This window comes from Canis aureus, chromosome 3, assembly GCF_053574225.1.
Source record: "Canis aureus isolate CA01 chromosome 3, VMU_Caureus_v.1.0, whole genome shotgun sequence".
NCBI classification, from domain to species: Eukaryota; Metazoa; Chordata; class Mammalia; order Carnivora; family Canidae; genus Canis; species Canis aureus.
The window spans coordinates 85,741,285-85,760,840 of record NC_135613.1 but is presented as its reverse complement, the minus strand read 5'-3'; the positions used below and the strand labels follow the sequence as shown (position 1 = coordinate 85,760,840).

The 19,556-nt window shown below is 51.9% G+C and overlaps 1 protein-coding gene across 1 annotated transcript in view; it reads right to left on the bottom strand.

Annotated features, from left to right (window-relative positions):
* NTM (neurotrimin) overlaps positions 1-19,556 on the bottom strand; it is a 942,893-nt gene that overhangs the window by 740,607 nt on the left and 182,730 nt on the right. The gene's annotated exons all lie outside the window — the stretch shown is intronic.

Genomic DNA, 19,556 nt, shown 5'->3' with positions numbered 1-19,556 from the left:
AAACAGAATTGGAGCCCAGTCTAGAAGGGGATTTTGAGATCATCAGGATGGAAATGCTCTCCACAATAATGCCAAAGCCTGTGCTCTTTCTGGACAGGGCAACCTCTCTGGTGAGTTAGGATGGTGAAGGCAGCTTATCTGTCTCCCTTGAGGAGAGGCAGCGAGAAGACGGCGCAGGCTACCAGGAGTGGGGGCCCAGGGAAAGGCTGCAAGTGTGATGTCCAACATCGACCTAGATCCTCGTCTCTGAAGTACCTCCCCTCTCCTACCGCCATATGACCAGCCTCTTTGGGGACCGACGCAAAGACCAGCATCGACAGTTGGGGAATGACATAGTAGAGAAAGCATCAAGGCTGCCATCAGGGGCGGGGCGGGGGGCGGGGTCTGAGCAGCAGTTAGGGCCGACCCAGGGAGGTCCACGGAGAGTTAAAAGATGAGCAGCCTCCACCCACCAAAAGGATGAGAGCCCCTCCTCACGTGGTTCTGTGACCAGGAAGAAGAAAGCATGGCCAAAAGACTGAAAATTGGGATTTTTTTCCAGAAAGAAATAATATTTTCTTTGAAGAGGCATGTGGCATTCCCAATGTCGCATGCTCTTCTAGCAATGACCGAGGGCCTGACTATTTTCTAAGATGTTACTGCCCCCCCAACCTTGGATTGTCTGTTTATACCCTGACCAAGTGTGACCCTGTTCCTGGCCTCTTAGTGGCCACCATGACTTACAGAAGAGGGAGTCTTTGCTGCTTCCCCTGTGACAGTGGTTCTCAGGTCCATCCATAGGACCTACAAGAGGCCAAATGCAATAAAACAGCAAACTATATTCTTTAATTTCTCTAGGAAAAGTAATCTTACAAATGTGGCAAGCATGACGCAGAGAGTAAGAGGAATTGCTAATCTACATTCCTGATTTTGGACGTAAGATGAGGAAAATCTATGTCCCCATTGCCAGCACCGAGATCGAGGGGGCTCCAGTGAAAGGTTAGTTCCTTACAGACTTCTGCCTCTCACCTGTTCTCTCATTGCATTAACTCTTTCCACCTGTCAGGTCACTCTGCCAACAGGCCACACTCCTGTGGGCTCTCGGGCTTGTGGAGTAGCTCTGGTCTACCCCTGAACCCTAGTGGAAGTGGGCCTGGCCCTTTGTCTTCTTTCTCTCTGTCTCTCTCACAGATCCTGGTTTCTCTGTGCCTCTGGCATGATCTATAGCTTCCCCCAGAGGTCAGGGGCGGCAGGTGGGCGAGCGAGGTCCAAATCACTGTCCGTGGCCTTACGGCACTCGTGTGTAATCACAACTCAGCCATATACTGTAAATGTGGCCATAAAGACCTCAGAACCACAGTATATGAGAGTTATGCCTGAAATGAAGTCCAATCTGTGATAAAGCAGCCAGCATTAATGCCACAAATACGTGACAGCGAGCAGAGAAATGACTGATTGGGGATGTTTATAAATATAGGAAGTGAGCTGCTGGTGGCGTCCAATAAAGGGGGTTAGCAAAATGAAGACAGATGGCGGCCGATTAGCTCTTGGATTCCTTGATGGCTGCCAATCCACACAGAGAGCTCCAGTGTTCAAGTTCATCACATGGCCCTCCCCGCAGGGCCCTCCAGGTGCGTTACACACCGGCTCCACCTCCCCGCTTGCTGTAGGACTACAGCTCGCTTCACAACGGCTCCTGCAAATGACAGCAGGCCACGATGTGGCCCAGCCCAGCCATTCCAAAGATGGCACGCTGCACTGGAACCAGAGCCAAAACCCTGGGATTTACTCAACTGACTCATAGTATTTTTCATAAAAATGTGGAACACTATGTTTGGGGAAAGATTTTAAAGACCACAGCTAGTCCAACTCTCCAAGCGGTGTAGACAGGCCTGGGCTATCTTTGCCCAGCCCCTGGGAACCATGGCCTTTCCAAGGTAGAGGTTCTCCTCTCTGTCATTTTATTGACTCTGAATTCAAGAGTTAAAGATCTTACCCTAGAGCTCCCATCTCCCGGTCCTTGGTAGCATGTTGAGCAAGGAGTAGCCACCCTTCCTTCACGAGGCATCCCTGCAAATATTTGAAGAGGTCTTATGCCCGTATGTGGACCGGGCCTTGGTTCCCCCAGAGGACCACTGCAGGCTCTAACGTCCTTTGCTCACGCCACATATGTGCATATGGTTCTACCATCCTGGCCTCTTGAAAGCTCTCAAAGTGTGGTACAGGGTAGTTAGGGTGGCCCTCCAGGTGTTGTCTGGCCGATTCAGAGTTAATACGGTGCTCAGAAATGTTCTTGTTCTACGCAATATGACGGGGGAAGGAATCTCACTCTTGTAACTTGTAGGAAACTAACAATTAGTAAAGAACAGTACATTTTTTTCCCTCTCCTTTTTCCACTCTACTAAGAGGAAATTCTTCTTCAATCCATCAGCCTCCTCCCAATTTCCAACCTCTGTGCCCCATTGTTCCTCAGAGCAGGATTCAGACCAGAAACGGTCCACACGAGGTTCCACCCTGCTTTCGTCTCTATAGTCAATCCTGGGCTCCAGCAGAGGAGGTTTAAAGTGCACCAGCCTGATACCTGGACCTCTCCATCAAATGTTACCTTGATTGGGACTCTGCATTTCTTTTGATTGCTTAAATTCCATTTTACGTCCTCAAAACCCAGCTTACTCCTTGTTGGGGAGACCTGACTCCTGGCATCCTGTCTTTCTTCCTGTGACTGTCTTGCTAAACTCCTAGGCCTTGAGATCTCCAGCATAGGGTGTTCCGCTTGATGCTACCAAACTTCCTTCCTCATCCCTCCTCCCTCTATCAAGCTGAGCACCCAGCAATGAATGGTCCAAACAATAAATACTCCCTGAGCATTATTGGACTGCATCTGCACCAGAACCCCTGAGGTGGGGAGCTACTAATACACCTCCATCTTATAGATGCAATACTGGGGCAAGAGAGGGTAAGAAGCCTTAAGCACACAGCTGGTAAACAACAGAGCCTGTATTTACGCCCATCTAGTCTGAGCCTAGAACCTGGCCCCCTAAAGACCACATACTGCATCCTCATGATGAATGTTTTCAGAGAATGAGTGAAAGAGTTATTTTGTGTGCCTGACTCTGTCACTGTTCTCCGTCTGGAATCGTTGTCTGCTCTGACCCACCACCCTTTCCTACAGCCATACCCTGTAGAGGCCATGTTTCTCTGACATATCAGCCTTTCTCCTAATCCCATGTTCCAGTACTCAGTCTACCCGAAGGGCCCTCCTGAGGAACCCCTACCTCCTGCAGTTCGTGCCTGAATCTAACATGAGATATGACATAAAACTATATTTGAATAATGTGCTTTTTGAACCTAATTATAAGATATTGCATTTCCCTCCGTTAAATTCCATCATCTCAGCTTTGGCTCATTCCTACAGCCTGACAAGATCTTTCTGGATTCGATCACCTGATAAATTTGCTTTTCCTCCCAGTCATGTCATCTGCAAATTTGATAAGTGTCATCTCTATGTCTCCATCCAAGTTGCTGATGGAAACATTTAATGATACAGGACAGAGCCAATGTCCTGTGTATCCTGGCAGCCCACTGGCTGACATTGATCAATTAGTTGTTCAGCACCTGTTGGCTATAGTGTTCATCCACTCACTAATACACCTAATTTTACTAGTCTTCAGCACAAATCTCTTCATCATTCCAACAAAGCTATTCCAAAGGCCTGTGAAATGCATTCCTGAAATATCAAATCGCTCTGTCTGCTACATTTCCCTGGAAGACACTGTCAAAGCAGGAAATGAGGTTTGTTTGACACGACCTGATATTAATAAATCTAAGACCGTAGGAAATCACTATTAATCCACACGGTGCATTGTAGGAGTCTAAAGAACACCCCGCACCTTCAGCACGTTGGCTCCTAAGCTGCCTTTGACGGAGTCCTAGATTCTCTTCGAGGTGCTCCAGAGGCTACTGTAGGGGCCCAAGGAGGGAGGGAGTGGGCACCCAGCCCCTTCCTTCTGAGCAGCTCTGCCATTTTGCTATTACAACAGCATCCTGTTTCAGATCCTTCTTGAAAAAGTGAGATGCAAACTATAATTTGAAAACTATCGCTTTAAAGGAGGAAAGCAATCTGTCTGTCTAGAGTCGTCCTTGATTGCGCTATATTGACTGGTGCTTGGGACACTCGCTTTGCTAATAAAATCAAGACACCATTATCCACATTCGCTCGGTGCCTCGCAGAAGTGCTATCAGAGTTGATAGATAGCCTTAGGACAGAGCGACTAAGCAAGTCCATTATTGAAATGCACACATCTAAATGCCCAAAAGAATCCTTGTCATTTTTTCCCTGAGCGATCTGCTCAGAGGACGCTTCTCCCATTCCCAAACATTTATTGAATGCCTCCTAGCTACACGGTATTTTCGAGCACATAAATTTCTTCAGCTCTTACAACAAACCTAATGAGGGAGATACGATACTTCCTGTTTATTGATGAGGAAGCGGATGCTAAAAAGAAGTTAAGTAAGTTGCTTACGATCACCCAGCCAGTAATCAAAAGAGCCAAAATTCAAACTCTGTTTCGATTGATCCAAAAGTCCTTGAAATTTGCCTTCATATCTCATGGGATATGATTATCAGTGCATCGAGATCTAATATTCTTGAGTGTTGACAACAAGCTAGCCACTGCGCTGAGTGTTCATGAAGATTATCTCCTTTAATTTCACAATAGCTGTACCACTGGCGATATTATTATGTCTAATTTTGTAGGCAAAGATGAAGACCTTCCCCAGGGTGGCACAGCAAGAAATTGGCAGAGCTAAGATTCAAATCCACGTAACCTAACTCCAGAGACTGTGCTGTGAAGAATCATGCTATTATTTATATCAGGGCTCATCTTATTATCAAACCTGACATAAGCAGGTGCCCACTGGCCATTCTTTCAGGGGTCTTGGAAGCGGTATCTGTTCCCCTGAGCTCCCCTACATGATTATACTGTTAGAGAGGATCTTTTTTTTTTTTCTTTTGAGTGAGGCATTGTCTTATGTTTAAATGGAAGCAGTCTTTGTCAGTCAGTACAGATTTGCTGTGAAGTAGAGCCTCTCCAAAGTGTCTAGTTGAGAGGAGAACATTGAAAGATCGGGGCAGAAAGACAGGTAAGCTTTGATAATCTTAGGGGTGAAGAACAGGGCAAAAGCTCAGACAATGTGTGGAGGCAGGTCTGGGCCACAGCCCCAAGAAGTATGGAACAGGGCACTGTAATAGGAGGGGACCAGGTACTAGGCCGGCTTTACCTTCAGCACGTCTAGTTACAGACTAATCCTGCTTCTTTTGAAAAATGACCCCTTAAATATCCACATCCTGCTGTTTCCTCTCGTCTTTTTCCAACTGTGCTGGAGAATAGTTGAAAGGGATGCAAGCCTGTAGAATACGTAGCCAACGTGAACAGAGCCATGCTCTGAAGCAGGGGGATTTCAGTGGTATAGCTGTTATTTATGGTCCAGGGGCCGGCTCCCCCCCTCCCCTAATTGGCAGGAGAGGAGTCGAGGGAAGGAAGCACAAATCACAATGGCTTCCCCCTTCCAGCCCACCGTCTTGATACCACGTAGAAGGCTGGCTTGCTGCCCACGTATATATTTCCATTGCCTATTGAACAGAAGGGGAGATAACGGTTCTGAATAGCATCAGACAAGGAATGAAATGAAATTTTAACCCAGGTGATGTACTACGCGTCGCTCTCCTCCTCCTGTTAGAGTGTATTTGCCGCTTCAGATAATTCGGCTGGAATCCGCGGAGTGCCCAGTGAGCCAGGAGGCAGCAAGGGCAGGAAGGCAACATGAGTCACCAAGAGAGAGATGTGACCTAAGGGATGGTCTAAACCTAATTTCCTGTACTCCGGACACTCTCAGAATCAAGAGAAAGCCAAGCCATCGTCACCATCATCGTATCATCATCATCACCACCATCATTATTACTGCTATTATTTAATTCATTATATTATAATGAATTAGGGGAATAGGGTGAAAGCATGAGGAACAGGCTGACAGTTACAGAAAGGCCGGTGCCAATTCAATTGTTGGAACTCGGAAAGTCACAGAGATTTGATAATGAATCAAGGTTATTTCATTAACTATGTTACTAAGTCAGAATGTACTACTTTACATTACTTCAATTTTTTATGCACCTTGTTGAAAAGAGAAGTACCGAGCATCTCAATGTGTTGCGTACTGTGATATCAATAATGCCACATAGATTTCTTGGGTTCCAGAAGCATGGCAACTGGAAAAGAAAATAAAGTAAGTGCACGTACCCCAAAGACATGTACTGTAGGAACATTTTTAGAGAAAAGAATTTTGCGTAATAGTGAGAGTCTCTTCCCTGAAGCTGTTTAAACCGCATCTGTATAAAAGCCTGTTAGTCTTACCCTAACATAACCATGCTTTCCTTGCTGCAGTCCTTCTCAGAGCCTTTATTTTGCAAAGCTGCATTGTGAATCTTTCGGAGGAAGTATGGCGTCCAAAAATCACATAAACTGGTGAAGTATAGAGCCTGCTTCCCCCTTGTCATTAAAGAACTATCCCCAAGCAGGAACGGATGGTCTGGGAAACCATTTTGGGAAACCTTGCTGAAGAGCATGTTCTTGCACAGATTGAGATTAATGCTGCCCGAGGTCTCTTCCGAGTCTGAGAGAACTCTGGCCACTGGGCAGGCAGGGGCCTCTTTGGAGTGGGGCGGGTGACCGGGGCAGGCTTGCTGCTACCCAAACAGCCCCAGGGCCCCGTGGAGTGCAGAGACACCTCTCTTCTCTCGTGACCAGGAGGCTGCTCCTAATGCAAATTTGGGGGAGGAAAAATGACTTTCCAGGAGGGATATGGCTGTTTCCTTTACAGGGTCCAGTCCTCTTCCTTCGACCCTCTTGTTCTCCTTCCACCTTCTTTATCTCTCTCATCCAAGGCACTAACCCTCTATCACGAGAAGGGATCCTAGCGGTCGGTATGCAAATGTAAATCTGCATGTGTGTGTGCATACAGGCAGACACGTCCACGTCCACGTCCACTGTCCCACACACACTCACACGCACATGCACACTCGGTTGCATTGCTTGGGTCCTTCCACGTGGCCCACTGGGTCTATCACAGGCATGGATTCCCTCAGTCACGCTATATAACCCTGAACAAAACATATCACCACCGCTCAGGTCTCCATTTATGCAACATAGAGTCTATGAATGATCCTTTTTTCCCCCAGGATGTTGAAAGAAAGACAGTAGTGGACACAAGGAGGGTTTAAAAAATATAGCGCTGGCACACTGGGTATTGCTTTCGGTTGTGTTTCATGAAAGAGACAGGCAGAGATACCGTTCCCTAAATCACAGGCCTCACTCTTCACCTATAAACTACCCAGAATAAAGCTGGCACTTCACCATCACTTGGTTTTAAAAAGGCTGAACTAGACCTGCCTCCCCAAGCACTTTATAGGACATTCGCATAGTCCAGGTATTGGCCATCTAGCTTCCTGCACCCCCATGTCTGAATTCAGCCCTGACATCCATATGCTGGAGCCATGAGGGGCCATAAACAAAATTCCATGATAGAAAGAGAAGAAGAAGAAGAAGAAGAAGAAGAAGAAGAAGAAGAAGAAGAAGAAGAAGAAGAAGAAGAAGGAGGAGGAGGAGGAGGAGGAGGAGGAGGAGGAGGAGGAGGAGGAGGAGAAAGAGGAGCCGCGAGCCTTCATCATGAAGCTGCACGAATCTGCTGTGGTCTCCTATGATGGGATCACATCCAGTGGCTCAAAGAAGAACCCCCTAAGAATGCGAATGTTCCCAGGAAGGAAATACTTTTGAGGCTTTAGGAAAAAAAAAAAAAAAAAAAAAAAACAACTAGAGATGGGGGTAAGCTCGTTCTCATCACCAGTATCCCCGAGATAATAAAGTAGCTTGACTGCAGCTTCGGCTTCTTTAGGAAAAGGGTCCCCAGGATTTTCTTGGGAAAAAATAATGCTACTGGACATTACTCTAATCAGGAAAGATTTGGGGGCAGGATAATTCTGATGAGACAGAGGGTGTTCTGTTGGCTAAAATGACCTGTATTTTATTTTCCTCCCGGCTTCTGCCCGCAATCTCGGGAGAGGGGCCGACGGAAGGAGAGGGCCTTGGTGGAGCTGGGCCAGCCCTGGAGAGGCCCTCAAGTCCCGAGCAAGACGAGCAAGACGTAGAGAAAGGCACAGATTCTGTTTGAAACCAAACGACTGGGGGAAACTGAAGTGACTACTTTCAGCTGAACGGAGCCCTACCTGCTGCTTGGGAGGCCCTGCCTTGGTTTCCTCGCCGTCTGAAACCACCACCCAAGCTCATTTGCACCGGCTTTCCAGCGTGAGGCCGTTCGGGTGAAACGGTCACCCGGTCCCTTCTTGCAGGAATTTTGCAAACGAGGGAACTGGAGCTCAGGGATGCAATGAGTAGAGACAGGACTGGAAGTTGGGTTTTCCTGATGCAAGGTGACACGCGTGGGTCCGATTTTGCTTCTAGCTGCAGGGCTGCAGCCGATCCCAGCACATCCCCGGGCTGGTTGCTGGTTCGGATGCCTGGGCACCCGGGGAGGGAGAGGGTGCCCAGGCCCGGGGTGGGGGGGTGCACTGAGACCTTCCAGCAGGTCCCGGGCCTCATCTGCACCTCATCGTGCTGGCTGCGGAGGCCGTGGGGGTGCAGGTGGACGGACAGGAGGTGACAGCCTGGGCTGCCCGGGGCCCCGAGCGCTCAGCCCAGCTGCTGACTGGGTGCCGGGAGCCTGCTTCTCATTCCACGTGTGTCCGGGCATGTTCTCCTGCATCAGCCGGGGAGATGGGGACAGCGTGAGACGCTTAAGTCTCCGTCTTCTCCTGATTGGGCTCTACAGCAGGTTTAAAAGCCTTTGCCTGAAAGGGAGAAGCGTGTCACACCTTAATAGCCTCATTTCTGGGGCGACGGGGGCTTTTTAAACTCCCCGAGCCTCGGTGAGGATGTCTGAGCTGCTTGCTTTGTTTGTCTCCTGCGTATTTCTATTCAGGGAGCCGTCTCTGGGAAGTCTTTCATGGAGCGCACAGCCCTCCAAAGGGAAAGAGGAACATGCTGTACATGAACATTCGTGGCAGCTGGAATTTGTCACAGCGAAGATCAAAAAGCACAGCCAGGTAAAGGAAGACAAAGGGAGGGAAGCAGGGATGGGGGAGACGGGCACGCCCAGACGGCATGGAGGGGTTGGAAGGGCAGTGGACACACGTCGGCTCTGGGACTGGTCCCTTTGGAGAAGAACCGCGACCAAGAGCTTTCTTCTGGGGCCAACGTGTCCCATTGCTCTGGGTGTTGGAAGGTCCCGGGGGCCTGGGACGTCCCCACCGTGAGCCCGCGAGCCAGGCTGTGCCCCACGGCAGGGCGCCTCTGACTGGGGGGCTGCTCCACACGGGGCCCCGTGCACACTTACGTGCCAGCCAGGGCCCGGGGACGGCCCTCCGTGTTTGCCTTGGTGCGTTCCGGTGTACAGTTGTGACATCAGTCAACGGGTGTCCGTCCACCTTGTTTCAAATGGGCTCACACGGGGACTTAGGTTGTGTTCGGAGACTGCCCAGCCAGCTGTGCCGCCCCCAAGGCAGGACGCGGGCATTGCGAGGCGGCATCCTCCTAGGAAGGCAAACGTCGCCTCTCCCGGGGCGCTCTCTCCTGCCGAAGGGGGACCACCAACGAGGAGGGTCCTACCCCCACGGCCTCTGAAAGACCGAGGCCCCACAGCTTTCATTACACAGCCCGGGAGGCGGAGGCGGCCTTCCGCGAGCTGGGATCGGTCGCAGAGATGGGACTCAGTACCCTCCACCCCAACTTGTCTTTCCACCCTGCATTTTTGTTTTTTGATTATTTAACCAAGAACATAAACAGAACAGATGGGTCCCCCAGGTCCCAGCACGGTTCCTCCCGCCCAGGCCTCTCCTCGGACCACGGCACCAGAGACATCGCGTGGGAGGGCACAGCTGTGTCTAATACCCCACCTCCCCCCGAAGCTAACCGTGGAGCTTCCCTCTCACGCCTGCCTCCTTGCCCAAGTGGATGCTGAGAATGCGGACGCCTCTGTGTGGGACTCGGTTCCGTTTCCAGCTAGATGACCTTGGGCAAGATGCTCAAACTCCCTGAAAAGTGTCAGATTATTTCCTGGGTACATTAAAACAGGCATAATACCTACTCTGCGGGATTTTTTTTTTTTTTTTTTTTGGATTCCCATTAATATATGTAAATAGTCAGGTGCGACGCTTGGAGCCACTGCGATGCCGGTTCAGCGGGAGGCTCTTGCAGGCCGAGGAAAGACTCCAGTTACACTGTCGACTCCTAACACTTCCAAAACTGTGGTTAATTAGTTATGGGACAGTCAGTACTTGCTGAGCACCTGCTGTGTGCTGAGCCTCATTTGAAGCACCCCTGATAACCACCGAATGAGGCGCTTCTAGTTTCCCTGTTTTAAGCACGAGCCCTTGGAGACACAGAGCATCTGGGTCAGTTGCCCAAGGCCACACAGCGGCCCTGGGACTCAGCCGTGACTCGCGCCCACCGCACGGTACTGCCGATGGGGCCTCACTGACTTGCTCAGTGGCCTCCTCCTCTGCGACCGGGTACCTACCAGCGGAGCCCAAACCGCTCCTTCTCTCTCTCTCTCTCTCTCTCTCTCTTTCTCTCTCTCACATTCGTTTCTGAGTCGCTGTGCTTGGCACGTAAGACCCGATTCCGTTTCTTGAAAGAAGGGTCATCACTTTCAAATGATCATCTTAGCCTGCGTTCACCTGGGGGTAAGCGGCCCCGCAAACTCACGACCTACGAACTCATCCCTTTAAATGCATTTCTTCCAAGGTTCATCTAGAGCCTCCAGGTTTTAGATACGTTTGGAATCTGTGAAGAAGTCCCGTTCGGCGTACTCTTGAGGCGTCATGGGTGCCTCATCCACCTGTTTCACGTGCACTTTCTACCCCAAAAGGTCTGAATAAACTGTCAGCAGCCAGGTCTGCTCTGTCAGTGGTTTCAGTTGCCTTTCCCAGGCCCACATTGCTCGCACCGGGTCAGAGAGGCGGGGGCTCTGCTTGGGGGGAGAGAGGAATCCTACTGGGGCGTAAGGCAAACAAGCTCTTCTTGGAGGGCATCGGGGACACGGGCGCAGAAAGGAACTCAGGTCCGGCAGAGGGAGGGCTCCCCTGTCTGGGCCCCGGCACCCCAAGGGTCCCTGTCACCCCGCGCCGGGCCTTGCACTAGCCCGTCCCTCTCACATGGACGCTCCTCCTGCGGGTCTTCACAGAATCGCGTCTTATGCTCCCACGTCATGTCCTCTGAGTTCTCCGCGTGAGGTCTCACACCCCTTCCCCTCTTGGTTTTGTCTGCTGTGCCTAACGCTCTGAGGACATCTCACGTGCTTATGTCTGGGTGAGGATTAGTCTGTCCTGCTCATGCTGAGGCCTTCTGCTCCAGGGATGCACAGGCCATGGTGCAGGAGCTCGAGCCCTAGCTCGACACACGCCTGGATCCCCCCCAGCAGGGTGAGCTCTTGAGATCGGGGGCCACTCATCGCTGTTGGCCTTGCACCTTGCATGTCTCCGGTTTGAGAAATGCCTCAAGAGACAAGTGAACGAATCCCTGAAAACTTGGTTTTGACAGCAAAGGTGGAAGGGAGGGCAGTGGGGAGCTGGGTGGAAAACGGGCAGGCCTGTTCCTGGAACAGTGTTGGTGGCCGGGGATAGAACCAAGGAGCAAAGAGGGCTTCTGGAACCCAGGTGAGGAGTAGAGGAAGAGAGTCCAAGAAATCCACCCACTTCATGATTTCCTAGAGAACCTGGGGGATGCGCTGATGCAGAAGAACAGGATGACAGCCCCCGGAGGCTTAGGTCCAAGAAGCTTCCGGAGATTCTTTGCACGTTGCAGTGAGAGGACCCGTGGGTCAGAGCCTCTAGAGAAAAGATCAGAGAGAGAGGGACAGCGAGGCAGACCGAGGGCCTTCTACGGGGAATGCAAGAATTACCGAAAGGAAAAGCCCCGAGGCGAGGTGGGCTGCGGAAGCCTGCGGCTGCCCCGGGCAGAGACGGCGGCCGGTGGGAGGCTCGGCTGGCTCTCCCGGGACGGCGTCTGGGGCTGGGGAGCGGGAGTGGGAGCCCCTCCTGGGTTTCTTGGAGCTGGAAATGTTGAGCGAGAGAAAGACCTGAACCCTACGTGGAAATGCAAGGACTTCCCGTAAATGGGGGAAAACAGGGAGCACCCGTGACTTCAGACGCACGAAGCCCTGACTTGATGCGACGACACAGACGCATCTTAAAATTGTCATGTTATAGTCAGAAGAGCCAGACACAAAGGACCATGTATTGTCTGATTTCACAAACCCTAAATGTCTAGGGTTGGCCTAGTAGTCAGCCCGCGACTATGAGCACACGGCCGGGGCCAGGCTAGCACTGCCCGCGCTGTGAGTGGTGGTCAGGGATCCCGGCCGCTGGCACCCCGTGACGTCCGTCTCTGCCCCGCACCGCCGCTCAGCCTGGACCGTGCCATCATTCCCGTTCTGAGGCACGAAAGGGGATCGAGCCGGGGAGCATTCACCCAACCGAGCTGATGTGGGATCATGTCCGCTTTCAGAATCATTCTCATTTCTAAAAGCACAAGTAGAACTTTTTGAAAAAAAAAATTTTTTTAAGATTTTATTTATTTATTCATGAGAGACACACAGAGAGAGGCAGAGACACAGGCAGAGGGAGAAGCAGGCTCCATGCAGGGAGCCCGACGCGGGACTCGATCCCGGGACCCTGGGGTCACGCCCTGGGGCGAAGGCGGCGCTAACCGCTGAACCACCCGGGTGCCCCTGAAAAATGTTTAAGGTGGATTGTATTGCTCACGACGTGAAAGGATGCTAGGTGGGACCCTAGCAGTTCCGAGAGGTGGGGTTTTTGTTGTTTTTGTTTTTGTTTTTGTTTTGTTGTTGTTTTTTGTTTGGTTGGTTTGGTTTGGTTTTAATGGGAGCCAGAGTTCTTTGAAACGCCTGTGCCCAGACTGGGGGCTCTTCCCAAGACGCCGACCCCAGCCCGTGCCTTTCCTGCCACCGCCCCAGGCCAGGGCTCTGGTCACGAGGACACAGGCTGCTCCTTCCGAGACAGATGGGAGCAGAGCATGAAGCCTTTCTTTCTTTTTTTTTTTTTTTCACACTGTCCGCCTCGTTTCAGCTCGGCCCCAGCCCCCTCCACCCCTGCCTTGCTCTGCCCACTGTGAAGGCCATACTCTAGCTGAGCTGTTTTTTCCAGATCTACAATGTGCGGCTGTCCCTTCCGAAGCCTCTTCCATTCCAGGTCGTACCTGGCAGGACTTCTAATTGCAGGCAATTGATATTCTACAGAGCATCTTTGGAAAATAATCTGCAAACAAGAGACTGTGGGCGCTAAAAGTCTCTTCCTCGCTTCCTCTTCTCCCTCTATCTTTTGGAAAAATAAAATAAAAAATAAACACAGCTTACAGCTTAATCAAAATACAACCTGAGCAAGAGCAGGAAACCTCAGCACGTTGCCCGACAGTATTATCCTTTTAAGCGTTTTATTAATTGGTTTAACGTTGTGCTGCATCTGGCTGAGGGGTGCAAGGGGCCGACAGGACTGTCCTCGCATTTCAGGAGCTGGCACGCCTGGCTCATCCACAGAATGTCCGGGAAGGAGGCCCGACCTTGCGAAGCTCAAGACTCACCCTGGGTGTAGGACAGGCTGAGCCTCAGTTCCGCTCCCAGGGTGCGTCCCACTTGCACCCAATGCATGTGCGGACATGCACGCCTCACGCGGGCAAGCCACGACCGCCTCCCGGAGAAGGAGCGCGAAAAGCAGAATAAAGGAGTCTCTGATTTGTTTTTATGTCCTTCCGTTAAGGAGTTTGTCACACATTCTGCAGGGAAGACTCGCTGGCCGGCAGGAACGCACGGATGCCTCTGTCAATGAAGTAACGTCGTGTGAGCTCCATCCAGGTGGCTGGACGAGTCCCCTATATGGTTGATCCCTCCCAACACCACAAGCGCTGTGATAGGTCTTATCAGGATTGTATTGACTGCACGAGACATGGTGTGGAGCACTTTTCTTTTTTTCTTTTTTAAGATTTTATTTATTTATTCATAGAGACACAGAGAGAGAGGCAGAGACACAGGCAGAGAAGCAGGCTCCATGCACCGGGAGCCCGACGTGGGACTCGATCCCGGGTCTCCAGGATCGCGCCCTGGGCCAAAGGCGGCGCTAAACTGCTGAGCCACCCGGGCTGCCCTGGAGCTCTTTTCTTGAAGGGCGTCACGTCGGATGCCCACACCAGGAACCCACTGAACAGATTGGTGGTAACACCGTCTTCCACCGACGCTGCGCCTTCATCCCCAATCCCTTCGGTTTGGGTGCGCACAGCCCCCTCACCCCTCGCCACGACCTGAAGGCAGCGCTCAGGCAGGACTCCCCGGGCGTGTGGACTGCTCGGCACAGGGACCCGGACCCTCCCTGGGGAACGTCGGCGGGGCGAGCAGCCCCTCAAGTGGGCCTAGGGCTTTGCTAGAGCGGAGGACCTCCGGATGACCTCAGCAAGACGCATCAGGTCAGGTCACGTTTATCAGAAGCGATAAGCAGAGTTCCACAGGGATTCAGGGCCCCACACAGATTTCTCAGATTTTTTTTTTTTTTTTTAGCACATGTGCAAAATAAATCAAATGTCTGATTAATTTTTACTCTCAAAATGTGCAACGTAGAGGCACTCACTGGCACACACGTTCATTCATTAAATATTCGTGGAGCGCCACTCAGGGCCAGGCACTGATCTCAGTGGACTTTCGACCAGAAGGGGAAGGAGCCACGAAAAGAGAAATGCTCAGCCCAGCACGGAGAATGCTGACGCTTGTGTCACCCCCAAGGCACCAGGGCAGCTCATGGGAGGAAGTGACAGGCCCTAACCTCCCATCAGGGATGGGAGACAGGGTGGGGGGGGGCAGGGAGCAGACCCAGGAGCATCACTGAGGAGAGGCTTGACTCCGGCCAGGAACACTGGGTGTGTCCTTCCAGACAGAAAGTGGAGTTAATGCGACTCCGGGCAGAAGGACAAGCACAAAGAAAGGCCCCGAGGAAGGGAACGTGACACGGCTGGGAGATGGGGAACGTGTCATGAGGCTGGAGGCAGACTTGAGAGGAAACGAGAAACAAGCGGAGAGGTGGGTCTCCTGGAATCGGCCGTGACAGCCCCGTGCAGCGGTCAGATGGCTCCTGACCACTCAGAGTCCTTGTCCTTCCCGCCACACATGGCCTGCCAGCACCCCCGCAGGCCCCGACGCCCCAGAGTTGGTACGGACGTGCCACAGGGCCACTCTCTGTGAAGGCACGAGTCACAGGTATCTGCAACACAGCAAAGCACAGGTGGCTCCAGCCTGGGTGATGTGCACCTGCAGCTGCCCCGGAGGGACCGCAAGAGGTCGATGACAGAGGGAAGGCATGTGTGAGAATATTCTTGAAAGAGGAATTGGGAAGAAAGGCTCAGAGAGGAAAATGAGAATAAAAGTTGGGAGCTGGGGGTGATGCTGGGGCTCACCGCACAGGACAAAAGAAAGAGGACGTGAAAAGCTATTTTTCTTTTGTTGCTACTTTTTTCCTTAGAAAAATGGAAATAACATTGACCTTGTAAATCCCAAAGCACATGCAGAGACAAGGGGGCCATCAGGACCGAGAGAGCCTTGCTGGTGGCCCTGAAGCTCAGAGGAGGTTGCAGTGTCCCCCGGGGGACACAGGCCGATGGGACTTGCTGTGCACCCCGAGGTCACAGGGTCGGGGCAAAGCAGGGTCCGCGACACAACAGCTGTGGGAACCGGGGCTGTTCTGAGAAGCAGCGCAGGGCACATCCTGGGGGTTTGCTGGAGGGGCTCTGAGGGCCTCGGCCTGGGAGTGGGGTCATGGGGACACCATTGCCCATGCCCGCCCGACGCTGTTTGTCCCCACGGAACACGTGGTGCCCTGTCCTGTGGGAGGGGGTTCATCTGACACAGTAAATTCATTGGATGCTTTTAAAGGACGGGGGCCCCGGGTTATTTGAAATCAATTCAAGGATGTCGTCCGAAGTCTTGGTTCTTAAAAACACTTGGCCTTTGGCCTCAATGTGGAGCCCAAGGAACTGTCCAGAGCTGAGGGTGGGCTGCCGCAAGGGTGGAAGCGGAGGGCAGTGCAAGGGCACAGGGGACCGGAGCACAGTGAGCGGAGGGGGTGCCCGGCCCCCCAGGCTGACACCTCCACCCCCCAGGCTGACACCTCCACACCCCCCAGGCTGACACCTCCACCCCAGAGAGCAACACAAAAGGACAGGGGAGAGGACAGGAAGCCCAGGAAAGATGGCAAAATAAGAAGATTTCCTTGCAGCCTTCCCCTGAGAGGAGCTGCTGGAACTTCCAGCTACACAATATTGTCCTTGACAAAAGGTAAATTTTTTCCCCCACAACCTGGCAAATTTGCTTGGAATTAAAATTAATATATTTTTTTCCTTCAGAAAAGAAATAATTATTAGCCTCAGCCACCAAATTGGAGTTAAGGCTCTAGTGATATAATAATAATAATTTGCACTCACACGGATTCTTTCAAGCAAAGGTCTCGGAAGCTTTGCCAAACATTAATTAATTAAGCCTCGAAGATTCCCCCCAGGAGGCTACCTGCTATTATCTCGGCTTTCCAGATGTGGAAACTGAGTCTCAGGGAGGTGAAAGTGATTTGCCCAAGGTCACTGTGGGAATGAGAAGCGAGACAGAGATTGAAATTGCAAAGGCTGCCCCCGTTCCCGGAGTTGGGGAAGCTTTTGGCAGCTTCTCCCTCCGGGGTGCTGGGGTGCAGAGGAGGGGGGCGGGTCTGCAGAGGTGCGGCCAGGGAGCTGCCTGGCGCCTAATAATGCATATGCGGGGCCCAGAGAATTTCAGTCCGCTGAGCACGTCTACGGTGGCGGGGAAAGTCTCCCCAAACTATCAATTTTCATTTGCAAGACTCAGGCTGCTTGTGACAGGCCAGGGCTCTGCTCAAATTCGGACAGGAGCAGCGGGGAGGAGGTGGTTCGGGGCAAACAGGCCCAGGAAACGTTCTAGCAACAGGGCCAGGTGCCTGTGGCTCTTCCCGGGCTTGCTCACACCTGCCCCCCGACCCCCGCTCCCCACACAGGAGGCGCAGGTGCAGGTGGACACCGGGCCCACCTGCCCCGTCTCCTGCAGTGCCCCCCACGTGTGCGCAGCCTCCTCCGGAACCGGGTGGGAGGCTGTTTGCAGGGCAGAGCGGGGCCCAGCGCCATTCTGCCTCCAAGCCTGGTTTAGCAGCTGACAAACACCGTCAGTGAGGTCCCCTCCCTCTCCACGCACCGCCCCCCCCCCCCCCGTCCCGTCTTGGGTGCTGCTTACACATTTTGATATTTCCTCCTGAGATTATACTTCACATAATGAATCTGAGTCTTCAGTTCTTCCTCTCCTCCCCTCAAAAGTCTGCAGCTTCTGAGAGTTTATCTGCTGCGAGATGAATCGTCCAGAGACTCCTGGTGCATCTTTCTTTACACTGTCCCTCCCCGACCAGGATGAGAAATAGACTTTTCCCTCATCCATCATAAGTCAGCCTGACAGGGCTGTCGCTCCCCAGGCCCGGCTCGCTGTATCATCCCTCTCTCTGTCCTGCTTCAGTGCGTGGCCAGCTTGCTTGGGAACAGTCAAGACCTTTATGAAAGACTTCCAAGGGTAGTAGAACCAGACCCCGAGATTAAAAAAATAATAATAATAAAAATAAATAAGAAGGGGCAAAAGGGAATTTAAAAAATAATATAAGGGAAAGTTATTTCCAAATTTCTTTTCTCTGGGGGCTATTCTGTTTAAACAGGGTGCGGTGAAATTCTAATAAGTTCAGTCTTTTTCCTGACGTGTTATCAATCTTCTAACCTCCCGAGAGGGTAAAGGGTAAATCCTGCTTGCCTGATTTTGCAGGTGGGGACATGAGACCAAAGGAGGTGAAGAGACAAGGTTATGACGCAAGGCCAAAGGGATTAGGGGAGGGAGGGGAGGGAGAGGCCGCGCAGCCACGGCCCCTGTGGGATGGGAAGAAGGGATATAAGTAGGGTACCGACAAATTGTTCTATCACTCCACCTCCTGCCTGTCTCCCAATGGAAACTGAAAGGAATAAAAATAGATTTGGATTTTAACAGAGGAAAAAATCCATTTTTAATGCTGAAGCAAAAGGTCGCTGGACTGGAAGCCAGGAGGCCCGGGTTCCAGGCCAAGCTAGGATGAAAATGGCTGAAATGAGCTCACCTAGTCTTTGGGCTTTGGGCGGATGGGGACTGGGAGCTCAGTACCTCACCCCTAAAATGAGGGGGTCCATCTGGAAAACCTCCACATCTTTTCCCAATGCTAAGATCCTCAGATGTGATTCTTCACAGGGTTCTAGACATGAAAAGTCACCAAGTAGAGTTTAGGAAAGCTGTCATGTTGAAGGTTTTTAAAATCAAAAGGGGCCTCCACAGTGGGAAGATTTGGACCAGGGCGTCTCTAATCTAGGCCAAGCGCTGAGTGAGCCTGGCTGGTGGGCCCACAGCCTTCCCTGCCACCCAGACGGCAGCCAGTCGCCTCTTTACCAGGACAGGGTCAGGGAGACAAGTCGCCTCTTTACCAGGACAGGGTCAGGGGGACAAGCCTTCTGGAACTGTGTGGGCAAACCCTCAGGCAGCTCCGTCTGGGTGGTGCGTCCTCCCATCTCATAGGCACCATGGAGGCGACAGGGGAGGCTGGAGGGGCCCTGCCCACTGTGGGGAGAGCCTCAGCCGGCCCCCGGGGAAAGGCCGGGTGACGAGAACACTCTAGGGGCTGCAATGAAGTGAGTGGTCTCCCGCGGGCGAGCTCCTGAAGACTCCTTCCACCACCCTCTCACTCTTTGCTTCCTGGATCGCATGGGCAGGGCAAACCTTTGCTTCCAAATGTTATTGGAAGATTTAATTAAGCACCATTTGAAATTTTTGAATGGAAATTACCACATTAGTCATGATTATTATCCATTTTCTTTAAACATAGGGCCAACTGCTAAGCTGTTAGGCACAAGCATGAAAATTACAAAAATATTCAAATATCCATTATCTGAGACTCTGTTTGCCAAGCATCCTATCTAATCAGGGAAAGCCTGCTGGAACAGATGGGCCTTACACTGTGCCCTCTAAGCCAGGAAACTTGGACATGTTAGAACCGAGCGAATCAAAGTGCCAAATGTTACCGCTGCCACAAAGAACTCATTTTCTCCTCGGCAGAAGACTGGCTGTGCTCACTCTTTTCAAAGAACACGCACATCTCCCACCTGCACCGAGGGCTCCAACTCCTCCAGCGCGGGACCAGGGAGGGAGCGCTTCCACTCCTGAGGGACAGAGGCCTGGGCGTCGGAGCACCTGCAGCCGGGAATCTTCTGGAGCTCTTTCCAGGTGATGGGGGCCCTCGGCAGGCACCAGGGGTGTTGAGGACTTGCGGGAGAGGGCTGCTCAAAGCTGCTAATGCAGGTGCTTCGGCGGAGAGAAAGTGCCTTCCTTTCAACTTTATATTTATGAGTAGTTTA